The following is a 9,286-nucleotide window of genomic DNA, read 5'->3' as shown; positions in this document are numbered from 1 at the left end:
CGGCTGGTTTGCACTCCTAACGTACCGCGATTATATTACGCGCTTCTGCGCGTTACATTATCGGAAAGAGTCGCACAGTATCGACGATGCAAAGTGGTAGCGACGCGTCGCGACGCTCCATCTCCTAGCTTCGACTAGGCACTTACATTTTCACTCGAGTTTGCCTTTCCCGTTTCATACGGTTATCTTCGGTTATCCGCGAATTTCCGATATTCGATTCGCCGTTGAATCGAACGCGGTTTCCATCCGCGTTTCTCCGCTTCGAATCTGGGTTCGCGCGAACAGAGTGGAGGATCGGAGCGCGCGAAGCCATATTTGCTCGGCGATTTTGCGACTACGTATAACCGCGAGAAAGGTGATCAGATTTTAATCGGAGCGTTTCGTTTTTCTCGTCGATTATCGTTTAAAGGCCCGCCAAAGACGGAGCGGCCTCAACCGCGTCCTCGGCGAGTCGCGGACGATCGTTTCGACTCCGGATCGGCCTCAATTGGTATCGACCGGTTCGGCGATGACTCACGCCGTAAGATTCCTGATACGGTGGACCCGATCTTTCGCTTATCGTTTACTCGGCCACGATAACATCCCGGCGTCACGTTCTTCGTTAATAACGTCATTCCGGTCGCCTCGAGCTGGCGAGTCCGCAAAGAAGCCCGCCGCCGCTCCAAACATCGGCAAAAGATACTTGGTTCTCTCCGCGGGATATCCTCTCCGTGTACGCCGCGTGGAAATTTACTCGCAGATTCGTCGCTTTCCAGCGCCATTTTCTTTTTCCTCCATCCACCGCGATCAGTGAATGAAAGAGACGCTATCTCCTTCGAGACGCTTTCCTGCATCCGAATATTTACCTGCCGAGGGATTAATATTTGACACACAGGAGGTCCACTATCCGCGATATATTTTTTTGGCGAGAATATCATCGAACACGTTCACTGGAAAAAGGAAGAATCGCGACGTTGACCCGACCCACCCTCGATCGCAAAGGCCATCGGATGGACTCGCGAGAGGTTGACAGGGCCCGAAAGAGAGGGGGTCCGAAGAGACGAGGCAAGTCGGATGGAACGACGTTTGGTTCACGGGTTCCTCGAATCGACGCGATCACGCCGGTGGAACAAGCGGATATCAAAGCGAGTATCGTGCAGCCTTCCCGGCAGGCAAGCGGCTTCTAGCTGCTAATGATCGCGGTGTACCGTAACGTGCTACACGATTTCAACGATAAACTACAGCGCACCCGGCAGCACCCGCGGCACCGCAAACCCGTTTTTCGAGCAATAGGCTTTTTCTACCCGGTACACCTTCTCCTTCGTTCGCCGACACAACCCCCCGCCGCAGGTTCCCCGCTTCGATAAGGAGAGTTAACGACGTATCGATCGCTCGAGGACGGCTTAGAAGCCGATGCCGATCCACGAGAATTTACGTCGAAACGATGTAAGCCTCGTCGCGATGCAACGATCGATTACTCGATCGCGTGATTAGCCGAATGAATTCCAAGGATTTCGTGGATACCTCGGTCCGCCGCTGGATGGAAGGGTAGATCGGATAAAAAGCAGGGGTTATCGATCGAATTTTTCAACCGCCGGGCGTTTAGCGGAAATTAAAACGGTAACGATCAAAGGAATATCCCGTATGACACGGGTAGCTTCGTTTCATCGCGATTTCAAATTCCGCTGATAAAAGGGAATATTCGCCGGGGCGTTACGAAAGCTTACAAGCGAAGTGATGAAAGTTTATGTAACATTACGAAGAAAGGAGGACGCTTCGAGATAATCGGACAGCGCTACGGTTCCATTTTTCTCTCCACGAATAACCTAGTTATCCTTCTTCCAGCGACGCGTTTAAGGACTCCGTGTCAATCAAATAGGTTTCCGATATCCGCGTTCAAATTTGTATGCAAACCCGACGCGTGACCACCCTTTCCAATTTCCATTCCATCAAAACCGACACGCGCGACCGCTACGAAACATCTCGACAGAAACTTCGCGAAAACTTTCCATCGCCGCGAGAAGGAAATAAAAGAAAAATAAGAATTCGTGGAAACTTTGCCATTCTCGTATTCGATATTCGGGCTATAGCGATGAATCCGCGTTATTTTCAGTGTCCCAGGGGTGCAATTGCCGTGTCGAAATTTCCTGATGAAAACAACCCTCCACGTGGCAGACTCTTCACCGCCCCACCCTTATCCCTCTCCACCCGATTCTCTCTGACTCGGTGCCTCCCCCTGCCCTTCCACACCGACACTGTTGTCTGGTTACTTCGCGCGGTTTAACCTGGCCCGATTGTCAGTCAGTGCCAAGCTCCGATGGCGCAAGGAACCTCCAGCCACTCGGAGTAGTATTCCCGTACCTGAGAGGCACGCGAAAGCCTTGGAACTTAGGCACCGCGGGGATCCCTCGATCTTCGATCTCGAGTGTGCCCGAGGAACGAACGAACCACCGGCACGCGCGTCGTCCGAGCAACCGTGGATCGAGAGACAGGGCCAGATTTTTCCGTCCAGGAGGGAACGAAGCGTGGTAGCGAAGTGAAGCTGGCATCGGGGGGTGACAGTCGAAGGGGATCACTTCCGGAAGGAATTTCGAGGTATCAAAGGGGACAGATTACTCCACGACCCGGTCCGGTATCGATCGAGTAAACGATCCGACGATCGGTACCACGGTAAGGGGAAAACTAGTTATCCGGAACGATATTCCGTGACACGTTGATTCGAGTATCCAGGGAAATCAGCTGGCGCGAGAGTGCACCCTCGCGACCGAGTACAGGGAGAGAGTAACGCGAAGATCCAAGTAACGTTATACCTTACCACGCGGATTCGTCGGCTTATCGATCGAAAAGGTCGAAAATCGTCTCGAGATCGAGCGAAATTATCGTTGGACTCCGTTGCGAGCGCGCGGCGAGGAAACGCGGTATCTGGAATCTCGGCTGTCAATCAAGCCGCGGCCGCCGTGGCCGGTGGAAACTGTCGAGGTGAAAGCGTAGGTATAAAAAGAAAGAGAAGGCCGGAGAGCGGAGAAAGAAGGAGGAAATAAAAAGAGACACGGCGGATAGAGATGGAAAGAGACGGGAGGTTCGTCCGCCTCCCCTAAAAATCCCCGTCAATTAATCTTCCCCGGGCCTTGGTCTTCCGGGTCTGAAAAAGAGCGGCGCGGAGGCAGCCGTCAAAGAAAACACCCACAACAAACAAGCGGCAAAAGAGCAAGAAGAGGCCGGCAGCAACAAAGCGGCCGACGGACAAGAAGAGAGGGAAGGGTGAAGGAGAGAAAGGGTGAAGCGCGAAGAAGAGGAGGTGTCGGTGGCTGTTCCACGGCCGTGGCCGGCACGTGCGCGCACCGGCTCTCCTCGTGACTCGGAAGAAGGGCTCGGCCCGCAGGAAGGAACGAAGAAGGAGAAGAGAAGAGGAAGCGTGCGAAGCGGAAAGTGGCGGCAGTGCGCCGCGAACCGTCAACGGGGACGCGTATCGAGCACACCGGCTCGAGCTGGACCCAGCGTTTTCATGCGTTCTGCCACCACGTGGCGGCCACTTCGACCCCCTCGCCCACGCTCCTTGCTTCCTCTCCGTTATTCGCCACTCGCATGGAACACGTCGCCGGGACGGTATCCGTTGCACCGCGTCGAATGTCACGCCGGACACCGTCCACGACCACGCCGATAGGCTCCGTGCCTTCGTCGCGCTGACGGGAATATGACGGATCGTCGTGGTGTTTCCCACCCGTGAACCATTTTCCCGCGAGAGGAGAGGTGTGCAGGCGGTGCGAAGATGATCGAAGGGTGACCGAGAAGCGGAAGTAGCTTTACCCTGGCAAGCTTTCTCTCGGTGGACAGGGATTGGCAGAGCGGGCATTCGGAACGGGGCGGTACCGCGAAGATGAGAATGGAGCTGCAGGTGAGTTTCGAGTTTTTCCTCCATACTTTTTACGGCTTGCACCGTGGTGTCGTTACTGTCAATTCTTTCGACAGTCTTTCGTCGATTTTCAGCAGAATTTTCGGTTTTACAAGTATAAGATCTACGGTGGCTTTCGTGGTAATAAGAACGGATTAATTTACGCCAAGAATTATAGTAAAGAAAATACTACGAAGTCATCGTCTGCAAAAAAGAAAAGATATAAAAAGATATCGGGGTACAAGACGTATTATCGAGGAACGGTAGACTTCTACGCTGCCTATCCCGATGGAAGAGGGTGGTGCGTGTGCACAAGCGTAAAACGTAAAACGGGTAGCGGCAAGACAACCCGATCCTCTTTTAACGGTCTTTGATCATCTCGAGCTTTCACGGCCTCCTGTTATGCTTCTCCTTCCACTCTACACCCCCGACCCGCCCCCTCTTCTGGTCAGATCCTTTGCTTACGCATTCGGGTTTTAACTTTTAAGTACGATTTAGCGAAAGCCTTTGAACCTCCAGCCTGCACGAAATTTCCAGCACGGCCGTCCAAGGGTCGTTTGACTTTTGTCAGCGCGCCCACTCGAGATACTCCTTCGCCTTTGTTCTCGCCGCCCCCGCAACCCTTCTTTTTTCCTTGCTCGATCTCGGTCTGTTTAAATTCGCCACTGCTCTTCGCTATCGTTTAATCCAATCCAACTTCCCAACTACGATTTTCCAAGCGATTTCTCGATTCGAGAAGATCGAAGTTATAGAACCTAAGTCTCGTCGCAAATTTTCTCCACCCCTCGACCTTTTAAAGCGCTCCCGTCCCGCGCGAACATTTAAAAAGCGAGGCATAAAAGCCGCGACTCGCTGTTCGCCTACTTTCTCTCCAAATAAAGACGTACAATTAAATTTTCCAAAGAACGACCGCATCGCGTCGGAGGATACTCCATTAAGCAGCGATAAAATAACAATAAAGATATCTGGAGCATTATAAAACGGGAAAGGGGCGGAAGAAAAAGCTCGAGCGAAGCGCGGCAGCGAGGGTAGACGGTATGAGATATGGCCGTGCCAAGCCAATTAAATTAAGAACACGGTGAAATTCTTTCCGCTAGATTTAAGAGCAAAGAGCCCGAGATTGTTGGACTTCCTCGAGTGCAACGTCGATGCTCGGCGCGGGCACTGGGGGCGGCACATGCGTCTGAAGCGAGACCGCACGCGATCCCCGAACACGTAATAAATCACGGCCGCGGATCTAGACGCATGCGACAAACCCGCGAGAACGAACGACTCGCCGAAATTTATGGCCGTTCTTTGGCGGAGCCCACGGGACACGATGCTGGTGTGGTTGCTTGCGCCACCGGGTACGTGGCGCCAAAACTCTCCCTCCTTTTCTATCCCGCGATTAATTGCGTTTGAATTCCACGTCCCGTTCGAAGCCTGCGACATTTCGTTGCGCCTCAAAGGAGCAGAACATTGCAATTTATCGCGAACATGGCCGACGACGAGAGAGGGAGCTTTCCTACTTCCGTGAAATCTTTTCTGGGGGTGAACGGTCGGGAATCTTGGCTAGCAAGAACTTGTCTTTTGTTCTCCGGACAGCTGGGTCGGCTAGCATTCTTCCGCGTATTCCTGGCTTTTCCTTTGGAATTGGGAATGACGGGATCGGTATTCCCGGTCCCGAAAATGTGGATTCGATGTATCGCGGTACAAAAATATCTCGAGTTGTCTGATGCGTTCAGTCCGAAACTTCGGACACTCGTCGAATAACCAGAAAAATCTGACTACGATTGGTTCGGACGAGGAAGAATGCTATATATACGTCAGACATACGTCTGACCCGTTGGAAAATTTCTTTGCGGGCTTGCGAGTCTAATCTTTGGATCCGCTTGGTCCGCCTTTAAAATACGATCTTTCGTCAGAAGCGAGAAATTCAAAGCAGTATTCGCCAATATCTATTCAAACGTTGCTCGAGTGGCACGTAGGTAAATCCCTGAAACTCGTTCTCGTATTCTGTCAAATCCCCACGAGTTCGTATTCCTCGGGATACGCAAAAATCGTCCATGGGAAAATGGGAAAGATTCCTCGAAGCTTCCCAAAAATGGTAATGGCCTCCCCTTCGAGCTGAAATCGCGAAAAGACCGCGTTGAACCGTGTTGAAAGACCAGAAAAGGAGAACCCCTTGGTGCTGCGCGGCTGCAACGCGTGTCTCCCGAAATAGGGGATCGAAAACGCTCGTGAGGGAACAAAAGAAGCACGAAGCTGTGGAAGAGGAGGAGGAGGAGGAGGAGGAGGAGGAGGAAGAAGAAGGTGGCCCGTCCTCCGCGGCACCTGCTAAAAGAGGCAAGGTTAATGGCACGCGATGTTTGCTCGGATATCCTTTGGCACCGTGTTCCAGCCCGTTAATGAGTCCAAATTGATTTCGAGCAGTGCATGACCGACATCAAAGGGTAGACGAGCAACAAGTACCCCGGCGAGAAAGAGCCGAAAGACGGAGATTACAGTTTAAGCCTGTTTACGTCGGGATTCCGTCTGTGATCTCGCGCGCCATGCATAGTCTTTGCATCGATCCTCCCTCTCTCTGTCCCTCTGCCAGACCTACCGTTCGTCTTTCTCTCTCCGTCCGCTCGTTAAGCCCTTCTATCTCTTATCTATTCGCCACCCCGCTGCATTCGAGTCGGGGCGTTTTGTTTCGATTCCCCAAAGGTGGATTTTCGGTCGGATTTGCGGTTGAATCCCCGCGAGGCTCTCTGGGCTGCCATGCAGTTGCTCCTTTGTTTTTGCTGCGCAGACACGTAGGTGGATGTTGCAGAGTGCTTCCGCTTTGAATTGATACTATAAAGTAGGATACTAAATACTAAATGGATAAAACACGAGAGAGAGAGAGAGAGGGAGAGATGGAGTGGATGTCCGGTATATGGAGCATCAGTGTTCGCGATTCTATTTTTAATTAATTGGATCATTTCAGCCAGTGGTACTGATGGTATTCGGGATATTATTTAGAATAATCGCGCAAGATTGCAAATCGAATTTATTTTTCAAATTCGACAAGAAACGAGGTTTGTTATTATATACCTATATTGCCTATTATTGCTGTATAGCTTATAGCAATAATTACAGATCTTAATTACGCGAAGGTAGGTCTTCTGCTCGTTAGACGCGTGTCTTGTTATCTAGATCCGCCTCGATTGTTGTATTTCAAATAATTAAAGAGCACCGAGGAAAGAAATTACAGGCTCGCGGTGGTAATCGTGTATTTTTGATTTATTATATCTCTGATTTATTCGTTTGATTATATTCAACAGCGAGCGTTCGTTTTCCTTGGGTCTATTTCAACCTAGGAGTTTAATCGACGTTTCTGAAGCTCGTAACGCTTCGAATATTCGCATTGTTCGATCCGTAGGTATAACTTCTTCGGTTAAACCATCTCCTGTTTTCGCAACAAACTCTCACTCGTTCCGCGTGTCTTTCCACCCAGTCGAATGTCCTGAATACCGAGTCATTGTCTCGTTGCAAGACGAGAATTAGCGGTCGCGCGTTTTTCCTAGTCGAGAGATTGTTGCAGCCGGAATGTGAACGTCAAAAATGAGAGGAGTGGCGTTAGCGAGGCTCGTAAAGAATCCTAACTGTACGCTGGACTGAGACCCTCGAGTTGTCTCCGATCCCGATGACTTTACCGTTCATCCACCGCAAACGCGGACGAACGATGATTAAATTTAAAACAGGAGTTTAAAAATTCGAAACTAAATTTAAACGATTGGAATTAAATACGACGATCGAAATAGGGCCAAGAATCTAGGGAATTTCATTCGATTTACATGTCTAATTGCTTAAAGCGGCATTTAGGATCAAAATGGGAGCGATTGGAGAACTACTTTGAGAATTGCTCGCTTGTAAATCCCGCTTTAACGCGCGACTGCCAGCTCGCTGGATCGCACGTGCACGCGAGCTGAACACGAGCAAGCCGCGATCCTGCGGCAACGCGAGACGCCTGGATCGCGTCGTTTATACCCTGCTACCGAAGCCCGTTCAGCGAAACGGTCTACCTGGTGCACAGCCTCTGGCGAGGAATTAGCACACGTCCGCGTCGTTGTTTGGCTTAGACGGAGCAGGTTGTCTAGTTTGTTACACTTGAAGAGGACTCGACGAACCCGAATCAACAACGGTTCCGCGACAATGACGACGAGGACGTCGACGAGAACGACGCTATCACTGACGTAAACGCGGACGAGGATAACGATGACGACGGCGATGACGACGATGACGATGACGATGACGACGACGACGACGACGACGACGCGACGACGACGACGCTTCTGCCGTGGGGCGGTGAGCAATTAGCGACACAGCGCGGCGAGATCAGAGGCTGAGGGCGGGGTGGGGAGCGGCGGCCTAATTACACACGGTACCGACCGACTTCAAAGGAGCCGACAGTTCCTCTCCTCCGAGCCATCCCCTCCGAATGGCGGGCCCAAGAACAACGCTCCTCTTCCTCGTATACCCCACAACCCAGCCAGCCGTCGGCGACGCTGACCTGACTAGCCCCCGATGCTCCCTTTCCTTCCCTTCGCCCTTTCCGCCTTTCTCTTTCTCCCTTTCTCGCTGTCTCGTCTCTTCCTTGTTAGGTGCTCGCTCGTGCTTCGTCCTCCAGTGGTCACGTGCAGCGGCACCGCTACTACTACTACCCTATCGATTATCAGCGTAGAATTTTTGTCGGCGGTTCGATCGGCCGACAGGACAGGGGGGATGTGTTCCGGTTCCCGATTATGGGATGAAAAGTGTGACACCGGCGGATTTTTCTCGCCCGATACGCGATTTATACGCGTTACGGGACGCGGAGCTGCACGACCGTTGCGTGGCGAGCGCCGCTTTATGCAAGGCGTAATTGATGGTTCTCGGTTCGTTATGTAAGCGCGATGGTAGCCGGTACAATGACGCCAGGATGAAATCGCGGGGCTCGCTTCCTGCTAGGAGGCGTCGATCATGCGACGGGTACTCGCGACGAGTTTGTTTTGCGGCCAGAGTCGTTGGTCGTTTTTTGGAAACCCGCAATCGGTAGCGTTCAACGGGATACGTGTCCGTAGGTGGTTCCTACGTAACGAGCTGGCTCTGTAAAGACCGATTTCCACGCACGCGAACGATCCGGCTACCGTTTTATCACCTTTATTCCAATCGTAAACCTGTTCACGAGCGTAGAGTCGGAAGCTACGAATGAAAGCTGTACCGCTCGTCCTCTTCGTTAGGCGAATCACCGTCTAATAGACTCTTAATTAACTCTACTCTCTCCGACTTTCGACGGAAGTCCTCGCAGGTGTTCCGAGCAGTCAGTCCGGTTTATTGAAAAATCTCCCTATCGCTGCAAATATTCAAACTCGATCGAAGGATCGATCCAAGGGTGCCTCGATCCCGGAGCCAGAGCCGGCGGGAATGCCG

The sequence above is a fragment of the Eufriesea mexicana genome, unplaced genomic scaffold, assembly GCF_001483705.2.
Source record: "Eufriesea mexicana isolate 0111107269 unplaced genomic scaffold, ASM148370v2 scaffold605, whole genome shotgun sequence".
In the NCBI taxonomy this organism is placed as follows: Eukaryota; Metazoa; Arthropoda; class Insecta; order Hymenoptera; family Apidae; genus Eufriesea; species Eufriesea mexicana.
This window is presented reverse-complemented; position numbering follows the sequence as displayed.